General features: G+C 41.5%; 1 protein-coding gene across 2 annotated transcripts in view; it reads left to right on the plus strand.

Annotated features, from left to right (window-relative positions):
• Positions 1-12,134, plus strand: part of PTPDC1 (protein tyrosine phosphatase domain containing 1) — a 350,874-nt gene that overhangs the window by 121,163 nt on the left and 217,577 nt on the right. For both annotated transcript variants that reach the window (XM_085624576.1, XM_085624575.1), the window contains one exon: positions 3,775-3,853. The gene's annotated coding sequence lies outside the window, so the exon portion shown is untranslated. The remainder of the gene's footprint in view (positions 1-3,774; positions 3,854-12,134) is intronic.

Below are 12,134 nucleotides of genomic sequence, written 5' to 3' on the forward strand. Positions count from 1 at the left end.
GGGCCTATTAGACACCATCCTGCATTAGACCATACTTTGGCATAGATGCTGCAGCATGTCCAAGATGCGGCAAGAGGGAGGCGCTTATCATTCACATGTTCTGGAGCTTCCCCACGTTGCACACCTTCTGGGAAGAGATCAGACAAGTGATAGGAGACCTCAGATAAGGAACTCCCACACCCCCAGAACATTTCCTATTAGGGTGGTTCCCACACACGGCCAAAAACAAAACGACTGAGAGATTTCAGGACCTGGCCTATATCTTGGCCAAAAGAGAGAGAGACAGAAACTGGAAGGCACCGGGGGGCCTAGAATCCCTTCCTGGATAAGAGAGTTGGAGAAATGGGCGGGGCGGAAGGCAGACTGCTACTTAGAGAGGCTAACCAAGGGATAGGGAAGATAGACAGGGCCAGAGCTTGGGAGAATCTAGTCACTGAACTAAGCAGCGGGTAGGCAAGACAATGATGAGGCGGGCTCCCCACCACCGGGAAATCTGCAGGAGGAACAGAATAGACGAGAGCACCAAGAACAAGGCTGACAAGGGTAGTAAGAGACTAGGATAATTTCTGACAACTAAGAACCCACGAGTACTCAGAGTTCAGGCTGTGCACACATAAGCGCAACTCAAGGGTGGAGGGGGGCTAGTTTTGTTGGGATTCATATTAATAAATGTACCGAGTTTGCTAATGAGATGCCGTATGTTATAGACTCGAAGTGCATGGGGCATATGACTGTAACTAACTTACTTGAAAATTAATAAAATTTGGCTGTTAAAAAAAAAAAAACATTCAGGGGTTGGTTCACAATTGGGGATTCTTCCTCTAACTAAAAAGGAGAGACACCCGAGGTGGAATGTGGTGTAAGATGATATTCCCTCACTTTTTTTTCATTCCACCATCCCAATTTGATCCACCCATCAAGTTTTCCTTCGGGACTTTAATACAGCGCTCCACAACGCCATTTGTTTCTGGTTGATAAACTGCTGCTTTCTTGTGTTTAATTCCTCTTTTCTTTACAAATTCCTCAACAACCTCTGAAGTTAGTTGGACCCCCTTATCAGTAAGAATGGTAGATGGAAATGTTTCTCTCTCAAACATTTCTTCTAAGAAACAAATCACATTCTTTGATTCTATGGAACTCACCACCTTAATTTCCGTCCAAAGTGAATAAATGTCAATACACACATTTGTCACAAGACTTCACTTTTATTGGTCCAAGAATAGCCAATGCGATGTCTACTCACGGGCCTGAGGCTTGCGCTTTCAAAACCATGGGTTGTGTTCTGCATTTTAATACCTTGTCACTCCACACACACTCAACACAATTTCTCACTTCTCTCTCCACCATTAAGTCTATCGGTGGCCATTTGTATCCTTCTCTTACTCTGTCTTTAGTCTTTGTTATGCCCATGTGACTAGCATGGGTGCAGCCTATCAATCTTCTTACCTTATGTGGTGGTACTAGTTTACTACCTGTCAACAACAGTCCATCTGTCACAGTCAGCTTACTCCTTACTTGCCAGTAACCTGAGACTGCTTCTTCACAACTGCTTCTGTTGACCCAGCCTTTTAATACCATCCTGACTACTTTTTGTAAAACTTAATCCTCCTGTAGTTCTTTCTTCCATTCATCTTCCTGTACCACACCTTCTGTTTTCAGACAGACATTCACTTCCTCTTCAAATTCTACACCCAGAGTATTCATCATACAATTGATCATTATGTTTGGGTTCAAGATACATTCTGTAAAACAATCTGCTTGTAAGTTACTCGCCCCTGGTACACAAGACAACTCACACTCTTCATTTTCATTAGGGTCAAGATACACAAACAAGTCGTGCAGATGGAACCAGCTTATAAGTGAGTTTCCTTTACGGGAATATATACATTTTTCCAGGTATAATGTGATCTTGAATTCAATGGTCCACCCAAAATACCCTAGTAGTTTAATTGGTTCCCCATTATATCCTCTAGGTCTAATATCTGTTTTCAAGAGTCTTACTTTCCCTTTTAAATTTTTCTCATAAAACACTTTTGGTATCAATGTAATCTTAGCACGAGAGTCAAATCATATTTCGACTGGTTCTCCATTAACCTGGACTTCAAGGGGTCCTTCAGTCACTCCTTTTGTCTATAGTACAGCAACTTCTCCTACCAAATCATCACTGTCTTCACAGTCTACTTTTCTAGCTTTTCTCGTAATGTCTGATGATTTACAACATTTTGTGAAATGACCCTCCTTCTAAAATTCTTGCAAACAGTTTTCCACCCTGGGAACTCTTTGTTGTTCGTCATATGGCCTACAGTCCCACACCAGAAGCACTTGCCCAAATATGTTTTGGCATTTTTTTCTGTGTTTCCCCAGTTTATCCTGAGTTGCCTTACTAGTAGTTAGCTTATCTTGCACTAGTTTAATTGCTACACCATCTCCTTTGTTTGCAGGAGTCACACTATTATGAATAACCTCAACACATGCTTTAGAATAGTCATGAGTTTTGGTTATAGTCAAAACTTCCTGTAGAGAAGGATTATCTTTCTGCCACATGCTTTCTTTGGCCTTCTCCAATTTGCACCCCGAAATAAACTGTTCTCTTAAACTTTCTTTTGGTAGACCCCCCCCAATTCCACATGTGGAAGCCAATCTACGCAGTTCTGTAATGTATTGCTCAACAGTCTGACTTTGACATTGCATCCTCACCCTGAAGTGATAGCGCTCAAGAATAGTGCTCAACCTGGGAAGATAATGCAAATCTAGTTTTTAAGACAAATTTCATATTCATTCAAATTTGCAGCATCCCCATCTGACAAACTGGAAGATGCTCAAATGCGTCTTGGCGTTCGCATAGTGAGAGAATACCTTTTTCCACTTAATCCATGTTATAGGTAGATCACCTGGCGACACCAAAAAATACGGAGGTGTAGTGACATTCTGCATAGTGCAACTATACTCAAGTGTTTAATACAGAAAAATGGACATCCAATAACAGTTTTACATGAAGCATATGAGTTATTTGACTAGATAAAGTAACTGAACATAAGTGTCAAAAAGGCTTAGAAAAGGTACTAAATGCTGTAACTAGCCCTAATATCGCTGAGTTATGGCTAAAGTCCAGGCTTTGCAGGACTGTGGAGTCCTGCTGTTCTATACTGTTGTGTAACCACCACACATACTATGTAGTTTGTACATGTTGCTCCCAGCAAAGTGGGGAGATAAGGGAAAGAAATGCCTTCCAACTCTGATCACCCTTGAGCCATTAGGTTTTTGAGACCTCAGGTTTCCTGTGTTTGGTCCCCTTTGTGACCTGATATTGTAAGAAGGATAGCAAAAACACCCAATAAAGGCTTACACAAAATCAACATGGTGTGGTGATGGTGACTGCATTTAGAGCCGGTCTAATTTCTTATGTTCAGAAGCTAAAAAGCCCTCTCAGGAAGGATCTGTCTGTCTCTTGCAGGAACAACATTAATCAAGTTCCATCACTGAGGTATTCATTGGATCTTTTATTAGTCTTTGAAGTTCTTTGCTGCACAATAGTGTGGGTGCAAATTTTGCCTTGTTGAAGCGTTCTGTATGTGTCCTGCAACGAAGAAATGGAGCTCTCCAGCTGATTTAATCAAAAATAATTTCCTTTTGATTTTAGCAGCTGTTAGTAAGGCCTTGCATGCACAAAGGAAGCAATTAGTGTTGGTTATCTGTACAAATGGTGGTTAATTTGCACAAAGGACTTGAGGCAATAACCGTTGCTCTAATATCTCCTGTGGTTTCTCATGTCAGATGTGAAGAAGCCGGATGCTGCAGTATTAAAGTTTTCAAGTGCTGAGGAGCCGAAGAAGCTGATCCATCGCCAACTAGGGTAAGGATTTCAGAGGCTGTAAATTGGACTTGAGGTGCTGTGCTTTTGTAAGGATAAAACTTTGGGCATGATTAATAGACAATCATGCCCAAGATTGGTGATACCTTCCTGTAAGATTCTTTTTAGATTCTGGAAGTGGTAGTGGCACCTGTGAAATGAGCCTGATAGGCTCTCACAACAGAATCACAGGTGCTGGGCCCATCATGGTGGTGAGAGGTAGAGTATGTAATTGTAGTCAAAAGTGCTTACTACCCCATACAAGTTGTTGAAGCGATTTCCGGCGAGTAGCACGCTACACCGGACCTCAAAGTGGTGGATTAGTATTGGGAAATATAGGTTGTTAATTGGAGTGGTGGACATGTGAGTTTGCTAGTTGGATTGAGTAGGATAGAGGAGGGAAGAGTGAAGGAAGTGTTATTTGGGAGAGCATAGTAGTAAAATGAGGTTTGAGATGAGTCAAAGGAGAGATAGGGGAGGGAAAAGTCTAGATAGAGTTATTTAGTAAAATGAGGTTTGGGAGGAGTCGGAGAGTGGAGATAGAGGATCTATTGTAAGAGGTATAGGATAAGACAATTAGTATTGAATTGGAGAGAGTTGAAGTTTTTGTTTTACAGTGGGAGTAAAACGATAAATATAAAATTACATAACTACATTAAAAGGTCTACATGTATATGGAAAAATAGAGGCATGAAGTTGTATTATATAAAGAAGGTGGCAGCTTATAGAGGTTTTTGGGAGCAGAAAGAGTGACAGCAAGGGCCCTGTGGTAAATTGCTATTCGTAAGCATGTATATATTCTTGTGGAGGTGCAATGAAGTGCAGCATCTTTCTTTGATAGTGCTCTTGTGAGGCGGCACACTGGGGAAGCAACCTGGCAATGAAACAGGAAGTCATGACAACATGTCTGCCTCAATTATGCATTTTTGAAGGACATTTTAGTTGGCTGGGTGCACAGTCCCATTAATTCAAAAGTTCTGGGTAAAATGCTAACCTGCTTCCCTCAATCATACACAATAGATTTGTCCTTTCACATGGGGGTCAATTCACAAAAATGCCTGGGGTAGTTGAAATCCTATCACTCACCCTGTTACTCACTCTCTGATTACATCAAAGGAACGAAAGTCACAAGTGTTATCAAAAGCGCCATCAAACAAATGTATATTATATGAGTTTTTACACTGTTGCCATCAAAAGAAGTGACATTACTGAAGTAAAGTGGTTGAATAATAAATTAACACCAATTAGCACTTAAGGAGTTAGAACATCATATCCCAGTGCATTTGTATGTTCCTATAAACACACAACTACAGCTAAATGAAAATGTAATTACTTAGAAAACACTACATTAAAATCACGGCTACAGATAATACAACTCCTGAAAACACCACTGCATCAAGTAAGGTAAGTATATAAGTTTCCTAACTTTATTAATCTTACCTTAACATTACGTTCACTCCCAACACGTATCTGTACTCCTATATTAAAGCTAACATTATCTCCAAGTCTAACCCTAAACATAAGGCTAAGCCTAGCTTATAAATCTAACACTTCTCCTTACTTTACCCTTAGTGCTAAGCCTAACCCTAATTAATTTCCTGCACTTTACACTAAGCCTAACCTTACATCCAGCCCTACTCTAAACCTAATCCTAGCACTACCTTCAGATCTACCCTTAAAACTACCACCACCCCTTACCCTAATACTTTTGTACTAACCTTAGTAGACACTGTAACTTTCTTATTAGCGAGAATATCCATGTAGTGCTTTCTATGTAGCTGTACGAAGATATATTGAATTCTTATTAGTGAGTGTGCACTGTCCACTGTAAAACCATATGTGCCTATAGAGCCACATATATGCAGGCACAGATTTATATGCCTAGGTGTTGGTCGAACGCTCTGCTATAGTCTTATATGTGGTTGAAAAACCAAAGCATTGCCATGGTGCAGTCGAAGAATCGATGCAGCGCTTGCCGTGCGGCTGAAAGATCGCTGCAGCCCGAGCACTGTGTCACCATCGTCCATGGCACCCACTCCGACGCAGACCCTGCTGGTGTGCAGGTGAAGAAATTGACGCATCACATGCTTCGTGGCTGGAAAATTGGCGCAGCGCCTGTTTCGTAGCTGCCGCATCGACCCAGCTCGTCCGGATTTTCGACGCATTGCACCTATGAGACAATTTCTTTGTGATGAAGCCCAGCAGTAAGGAACAGAGGCTGCGTGTCAGAAAAGATACACATCACCTCCCCTCACAGTAAGGAACTGACTCATCATCTCTCCTGACATTAAGTAACCAACGATTAACCTCACCTTGGAGTATTGAATCGACACATCGCTTTGCTTTTCCGGCACCTCAGCTCCCCTGCGCCTGTTTTCGTCTTTGATTTTGATGCATCCCAGGTACTTTGTGATAAAAGGGACGCATCCATAGCTTCCTATGGACTGAACTATTCTAAGCCTTTTAAAAGGGATATCTTTGACTAGATTATGGGTCCCTACTTGGATAGTGTGCAAGCCACTGCCAACTAGAGACCCCTATTTCTAGCACAGTGCAGCATTTTATGTGCATGTAAAACCATTTATAGAGTGGGATCTCCTTGTATAGCCATACCTGCTACTCCTGTGCAGACTCATTTATCCTTGTCATATACCAATTGTGGCTTCATCTGCACAGTGAAGTCTTGTATATGCAGGTGTAGCCTCATATTCCTGTTCATCCACATTAGCACAGTTGCAGTCTGCTGCCTTTCCAATAGGCTTTGTGTGTCATGCAGCACTGATAGAGTGCAGTTTCACCAGAGTATATCTGATTGAAGCATCGTGACCGAACGTGCGCTCTCTTTCCTTTTTGTTTGGTTCCTACTTGGTCAGTTCTTGGTCACATTCTAAACTATGTGCTTAGACACATAGGAACTGTTTGCTGTTATAAAGGTAATGGGCATCAAACGCTCACAAACACACAAGCAGTATCAAAGGTGCGAAACTAAAGAACACGATACATCGGGGGAACCAGATGCAAAGTGGTGTAGCATGCTTATTTTGTGACGGTACGTTTGCTGTAAAGAAAGAAGAAAAAAAAGCCTGCGGAGGAGTCATGGCAGGATTAAAATAAATAAAGAACCAATCAAGCAGAAGAGCCAAAACTGAATATTTTTCTGCCTGGATTGAACACTCTTCTCGATCTTCCCAAGCATATATTGCAGGGCCGGGAAAACATTAAAGAAAAACAAGATATATTTTACCCACACATTCCCCTGGCTCTGCCAGGACAAAGCACACCCATGGCTTACTAAAGGGCTTAGGTGCCAAAAATAACTCTCCCATGCCTTGCCAAGTGGCATGAGAGGAATCTCTTGAGGCTCTTCCCTTCTCTGCCTCTAGGGGAACGAAGTGTGCTCTGTTAATGAGCTGGCATAGGGCTTTGTTGCCTCCGAGACCTTCCGGCATGAGGCTTTGCTGATTTAAAGGGAGAACTAGGAGCCAATCCAGTCCACCTAACTTCAATGACGACGTTTAATGATCAGAAGTGTAGCTGCGCATTAAACCCCCCCCCCCCCCCCCCCACCTTTGCCCACAGGCTGTGTGATTTGCTTGCACCTCCCAGTCTTATCTGTTGAGCCCCTCGCCACCTTACCCTAAGGAGGATACCTATAACTGGGAAAGTTTTTGTCTTGTACCACACACAAAGAGGGGGAGGAAGGGAACTCCTACTTCGACTTTCTCTATAATTGATTAATCACACACAGAGAAGTAGGAGTGAGGAAATCACTTTTTTAGAGAATTTGTGGCTAAGTTAAGATGTTTGAAAAACTGCCCTCACCCACAATGATTTGTGGCATGCTTCATCCTTGGGCTGCTAAACACACCCCTGCGCAGACCAACGCACGGGGTGGAGCAATAGGGTGGTGGAAACAATACAAACACATAGAAGAGTTGGGATCAAGCAAAGAATAAGTGCAGGCAGACAAATGTAAATGCAAAACTAACTCGGGGGTACCCAAATGCCTATTTTATTCATGGATTCCCTGGTTAGGGTTAAAAAGGTATCTCAGACCAGAGGATGGTGGCGAATAGGTTAAATTATTTGTCTTCACTGATGGTAGGTGGCAGTGGGGTGTTTTCCCTTACCAGCCTTGTGTGCTCCGGCCTCTGGCATTCCTTTATTTTTATTTTTATTTTTTTATTGAAAATCAGCATTGATAATTACATACTTACATTCATAGAATTTTACTCTATACATATTCAATACATAAGGAAAACCTCATCAAATCCAATTAATTATTGGGGCCCATAATGCTAACCCAAATTTCTTTTTTCTTCTACCTTTAAGTTTATACAAAGCAATTTCCAAATTATAGAGAGCTAGCAGTTTAGCCTTCCAGATAGAAAAAGACGGTGACTCCGGACTCAGCCATTGAGAGGTGATACATAAACGGAAAACAGCCATACATAAAAGCAAAAATACCTTTTCAGGAGTAGAGCGCTTTCTGGTGTTTATCCCAAACTCGTGTCCAAATAACACTAATTGAGGTGTAATGTCAACATGCACTCCGAGAGCTAAATTCAGAAAACATTTTACCTCGTTCAACAAGGGGACTAGTACAGAGCATTCATAAAACATATGCACCGAATCAGCTGCCCTCAAAGCACATCTAGGACAAACATCCCCCCGATTCGTCTCCCACTTAGCTATCTTCGTTGGGGAGTAGTATAAGTCAAAGATAGCCATATAACATTGGCTTTTAAAACTACCTGATAAAAGGACAGCATCCACCAGACTGAATACTAACTGTAAGTCAACACCTACTATCCCCAGCCTTCTATCCCAGCGTTGCTCAAAATGTACAAGATTGTCCTGCTGGGTTGCCATTATGAGTTTAGAAAGTTGAAAAATCTTGCATCTCCCCTTTATAGATTCTAATATCAAGTTCTTTTCCATACTAATGAACCCTCTTAGGTTAAGTTTATCTAAAAAACTTCGGGTTTGGAGATATTTAAAGAAGTCCGAGCGTTGCAGCCCGAACTTCTCTTGAAGTTCAGAAAACGACATAATTTGATTATTTAAAAAGAGGTCTCCAATAGTCCTAATCCCCTGAGTATTCCACCTCAAAATAGTTGAATCACGGAAAATTACAGGGAGCTTCCCTGTTATTCCTAGAGGCATATAACGATTATATTCCTTTAAAATAAACTGTTTGCGAACTTTACGCCAAACTACTACTGCAGCCCAGAGAGTCTTAAAACGAGTTCTTTTATAATAGCTTGGTTCGAAAAACTTAGAAAATAAATACCTAGCTTCAGGCCCCATAATTAGCTCATATATAGAAGGAAAAACAGCTGTGTCTTTATACATCTGAGTACCAAAGAACAATATCCCCATATGCTGGAGCATTGCAGCCCAATAATAGTAACGAAATTGGGGGATATCCAACCCCCCCCTTACTTTTGATAAACTGAGCGATTTATAAGCTCTCCTTGTCCTCTTATAGCCCCATATGAAACGGGAGCACATTCTTTCTATCCTTATAAAAATTGAATTGGGTAACAAAAGTGGGATTGTACGAAATAAATAATGAAATTTAGGAAAAACCACCATTTTAATAACGCTGCACCTGCCATATAAAGACAGGTGCAAATAATCCAGATTCTCTAGCATTTTGCTGGTTGAGACTAATATTGGATCAAAGTTTAAATTAACAATAGTTTGTACCTTTGAGGCAATTCTGATGCCCAAATAGACAGCCTCTGTCACTGTATTTACACCTGTCAAAACCTCTGTACCCGTAAAAAGGACTTGTGTCTTTTGCAAATTCAATTTATAGCCTGAAACGGCACCGAACTCCGACGTCAGAATTTCGCAACGTCTCATAGTTTTGACCACATCCCCTGTAACAACAGCCACATCATCTGCGTAAGCTAGTACTTTAACGGTTTCCTGCATAGGTTTGACTGGCATAATCTCTGAATCATGCTCAATTTTAGTCAACAGAGGCTCGATATAAAGAGCAAAGAGAAGGGGAGAACAGGGGCAACCCTGACGAGTGCCCCTGTAGATCTTAAACTCCTCAGATGCTTCCCGGATATACGGACTGTCGCAGCAGGGCGGGTATAGAGTGCTTGTACTGCTTTAATAAAAGGTAGTGGAAAACCTTTCCAATAGAGAACCGCCCATAAGAAATCCCAGGAGACCCTGTTGAATGCCTTTTCGGCATCCAACAGGGCCACCCTAATTGAAGCTTCAGAAACCTGGGCCCAATCCAAAAGTGATATTATTCGGCGGACATGGTCAGTAGTACCTCTCCCCACAATAAACCCATGCTGACGTTGTGAGACTAGGGGTACAATAACCTTCCCTAGTCTTCTAGCAATGAGCTTAGAGAAGATCTTACTGTCTGAGTTAATTAACGTAATTGGGCGGTAAGAGGCCGGTTCAAGCGCATCCTTCCCTTTCTTTTTAAAGACTATTATGGTTGTCTTAGACCATGATTCCGGTGTTATACCATTAAATGCTTGCTGAAATAGAGAAAACACATCACGCAGTTCAGCCTGAAAAATAATATAAAACTCCAAGGGGATCATATCGGGCCCCATCGCTTTCCCCTGAGGTAGAGATACCATCGCTAGCTCAATTTCCTCCCAGGTTACAGGAATAGAAAGCATATCCTTTTGTTCCGAGCCTAGACAAAGAGATGGAATTTCGCCCCAATAATCCCCCGCATCCATAGTTTTTTCATTTTCATACAGCTTTCGATAAAAAAAATTTAAACACCTCCCAGATTCCAGCCTCAGTTTCTTGTAGTGAGCCATCTCTATCATTAATTTGATTAATCTTAGTTTGGTTCTGTTTTTGCCGTAACCTATTGGCCAACAACTTCCCCACCTGCTCCCCATATTCAAAACATTCCCTTCGAAAAGTCTGATATTTAGCGGCTGCTTCGTCAGCATACTGCTGAAAGATTAGAGACCTCTGTATAGCCACTTTGTTTTGGGAGACAGAAACGTCCAGCCTAGCCTTAATATTTTGAGCTAGCTCACATTCTGCCATACTTAAAGCTAGAATACGTTGTTCCAATGTATATTTTAGAATATTGCGCTTCTGTGCCACAAATCTCAAGGTTTCACCCCTTACACCGGCCTTGAATGTGTCCCAAACCACTGTATCTGGGGCCGAGTTTTTATTGACTAAAAAGAAACCTTGCAACCATAACTTAATATGATCCGGATATTCCTGATCAGCTAGAAGCTTCCTATCAAACGTCCAATTGGAAATCAAAGAAGGTGCAACGGAGATTTCAAATTTTAACACAAGGGGATTATGGTCCGAAATTAGTCTCGGCAACAGAGGCTTTTTCCAATATCACATATGAGACCCATATGTAGTCAAGCCGAAACAGTTTATTGTGGGGAGCAGAGTAAAAAGTATAGCCCAGCTGTCCTTTCTTAAGCCTGCTCCAAACGTCATATAAGCCCTGACTCCTGGCTAAGTTACACAATGATTTATAAACTCTTGGCTTTCTCCCCACATATGATAAGCCTAGATTAATGTCGACTGACTAGTCCAAATGTATATTTAGATCCCCACATAGTATGATAGGTTGGGGCCAAGTAGAGAGTTCTAAATTAAGATGATCATACAATTCAGGTTCATCCAAGTTTGGCCCATAAACAGAACAAATAGTTAATACCTCCATATTTCCAAACATTACCTCAATAATTACCCACCTACCACACTTGTCCTCTTTATATTTCCTACAGGACAGTACCCCCATCTTGCAGAGAATTGCCACGCCCCTAGTATTCGTAGATTGTTTTGAACAAGCAATCAGCTCCATCCCTAGTTTTTTAAGCCACGCCCTATTGGCCCAGGCGATATGCGTCTCCTGGAGACAGAGCACATCCCAAGAAAGTCCTCTAGCTATCTTTGTCAAAACCTGCCTTTTTTAAAAATCATTCAGACCACAAATGTTTAAAGTACATAATGTTAATAGTTTCATTTTGTTCTTCCAGATTTGACACAATGAACCCCCACTTCATATATAATCCCTGCCATATGTCCACTAAACCTCTCATGAAAAAATATAGACTTAGCTATATAGCTAATTATTACATAAAGAAGAACCTCTCGTCTCAGACAAAATAACATCAAAACAGGTATCAGTGCTGATTTTTTTTTTCCTTTTACACCCCCATCACCACCCCACACCCAAATCCCCAACATCACCCATACCCCCAACCCATCCAACACCCCCCCTCCCATCCCACCCCTACCCATCCCATGAAGC

The sequence above is a fragment of the Triturus cristatus genome, chromosome 9 (genome assembly GCF_964204655.1).
Source record: "Triturus cristatus chromosome 9, aTriCri1.1, whole genome shotgun sequence".
Lineage (NCBI taxonomy): Eukaryota > Metazoa > Chordata > Amphibia > Caudata > Salamandridae > Triturus > Triturus cristatus.